Raw genomic sequence first — 2589 nt, 5'->3', positions numbered from 1 at the left:
ATGAACTGTATATTTAAAAACTGTTAAGTCAATAAATTTTGTTCTACATCTTTTACTACAATTAATAAAAAACAAACAAAACCCGAAACGTCTGTATAAAACAAAAATGAAAAAAGTTTAAAACTTCTCATTCTGGACACTGGCTCCTTTAGCCTCTCTTGGCTGCTCGTCACCCCAACACCAACATGACAAAATCAGTCATGGCTCCACATCCCTTTCTTTGCCTAGTGCATGGATTATTATCCTCCCTGGCCATCTAAAAGCAAGAGTCACCCTGTGCTGGATCACGTGGGTGCACCTTTCCAGGCCCCAGAGACCCTAGATCCTCAGGTCAGGTCACTCTCCACACAAGAGACCCCACTCCCAGCTCCTGGGACCCCCACCTATGGCTTCTATGGTTTTTGTTTCCAGGTCTTCTCTCACTCCATGGTCCTCCTCCAGCTCTCTACGCAGAAGAGCTAGCTGGAGGAACAGCACAATCTTGCAGTCTCTCAATCCCAGAGGCCACCTCCTACAAGCATGCCAGATGGCAGAGAAAGCTGGGCTGAGTAGCGCAAAGAGAAATCTTTAAAAATGTGCCTACTCTTCAACCCAGAAATTCATTTTTCGTACCATATTCTGGGGAAAATAACAAAGGTTTGCTCAAAGGATATGCACAAATATTTACTGTCATAGAAACATTCATGACAGCTAAGAAGAAAAAGTATACCACAAAAAATGTGTGCTACAATCCAGTACTTATAATAAAATTATAGAAAGGGTCTAGCACATATACACTGGTGTTATGAAAGCTTAGTGCCAAATGGCGGAATTATGAAGGTTTTAATTTCTTCCCTCATTTTATTTTGCAATATTTCTCTCAGAATAAAGTTTACTTTTGTCTTTTTTTGGGGGGAGGGAGCCTAACTGAGAGAAGTACAAAAAATGAAAGACAGTTGAAAACTATATTAATATTGTAGAATGTATGACAAAAAGTTAATATTCATTGTGCAAAAGCCTCTTTCAAAACAAACCAACAACAAAGACAAATACCCCAAATATAACCATAGGAAAGTATATGACCTAAGAGATCACACACAAACACACAAAGTGTGTAACTAATGAATATGAAAAAGCCATCACAGGTAATGAAAGAAATGCAAATAAATTCACAAGATTTTAGCTAGCAGTGTTTCCAAAATAAAAGAGAGATAATATCTAGTATTGGAGTGTGGCATTTTCATTCCATTCATGGTAAATACAAATTGATAAAAATTTTCTAGACTAGCATTATAGCAAAATATACAAAAACCTTAAACTAAATTTATAATTTATTCAAATTTTAAAAAAACATTTTAAGACTTATTAAAAACATTGCAGAATTTTAAACTTAGATGTTTAATCTTGCAATGATACTTTTAAGAAACTTTCAGAAATAATTGAACATATGTACAACTATCTATATGTGTTCACCGAATCCTATAATAAAAATATCTGTATGAATAAAATTATAGTACAGCCAGTTAACAGTATGAAGCAAACATTTACCTATTGGTATGGAAAGATATTTTTGATATAAATGGTAAAAGCATATTACAAAACCATATGTGTACTATATAATTTTTCAAATTCTTTTCTTTTTTTTGGCAGCACTGGGGTTTGAACTCAGGGACTCATGCTTACTAGGCAGGCGCTCTACCCCTTGAGCCACTCTGCCAGCCCTAAATTTTAAAAATATAGACAGATAAATAAGAAAGTCTAGCAGGCACTCCTACAGAGAATGGTAGAATTAGGCGCAATGTTTTCTTCCCCTGTACCTGTGTTTGTGCTTTTTTCTGTCATGGTATGTATTGGAATTAGTGTAAAAGTGACTGTCCACAGAACAACATTATAAAAATGACATAAAGTTCACAGGAGCTTCCCCAAGGCACGGAAAGAGTCAGTGGCAGACCCAGGGCTTTTGAATCTGCTGCTCACCCAGTGAGCGCGCGGTCCCGCAGCCCTGCTCCCCTGCTCTGCACTCATGGACTCAGATGATTTCATGACAGGGGCTGCTGAATCCTCTACCCCAGTGTTTGGGGGCCTATCCTACAACCACAAGCCCCCTCCCACTGTCCAAATTCTACCCATCTGTGAGAAGACAGCTCCAGTGGAGTGCAACCCCTCGCGGCATTCCGTCATCTCTCATTTTGCATTGATCATATCCTGCCTTGTGTCATAGTCACACGAGGACTTGTTTTCTCTTTCTTGTTGGATTATAAGCTCATTGACGGCAGTTCTATGTCTGATGGTTTGTGTCTGCCTCACAGCAAGTACTAGATGAAGAGCTGCCAAATGACGAATAAATGAATGAATGAGCAAATGAATAAGTGACATGACCGCTGAATTATCAATGAGCAAATCAGTAAATCAAATTGACCAAGGCAGGCTTTTTCTTGAGTTGGTCATTTTTTTATCTAAAACAGCAATCCTTACCTTCAAAACTTGCTATCTCATCCCCCCAATTTTCATTCCTTGTGCTTAGTAAGAATTACAAGAAAAACAATGAAAATGTTTATGATTCTGTCATCTCTCTCAGTTCCATATTTTACTTTATTTTTATTTCTTGGA

The 2589-nt window shown here is 37.8% G+C and overlaps 1 non-coding gene across 1 annotated transcript; it reads right to left on the bottom strand.

The window, feature by feature from the left end:
* Positions 1-1623: 1623 nt before the first annotated feature.
* Positions 1624-1696, bottom strand: Trnat-agu (transfer RNA threonine (anticodon AGU)). The gene has a single exon. It is a non-coding gene; the product is annotated as a tRNA-Thr (tRNA).
* Between the last annotated feature and the right edge of the window lie 893 nt (positions 1697-2589).

This window comes from Castor canadensis, chromosome 2 (assembly GCF_047511655.1).
Source record: "Castor canadensis chromosome 2, mCasCan1.hap1v2, whole genome shotgun sequence".
Lineage (NCBI taxonomy): Eukaryota > Metazoa > Chordata > Mammalia > Rodentia > Castoridae > Castor > Castor canadensis.
This window is presented reverse-complemented; position numbering and strand designations above follow the sequence as displayed.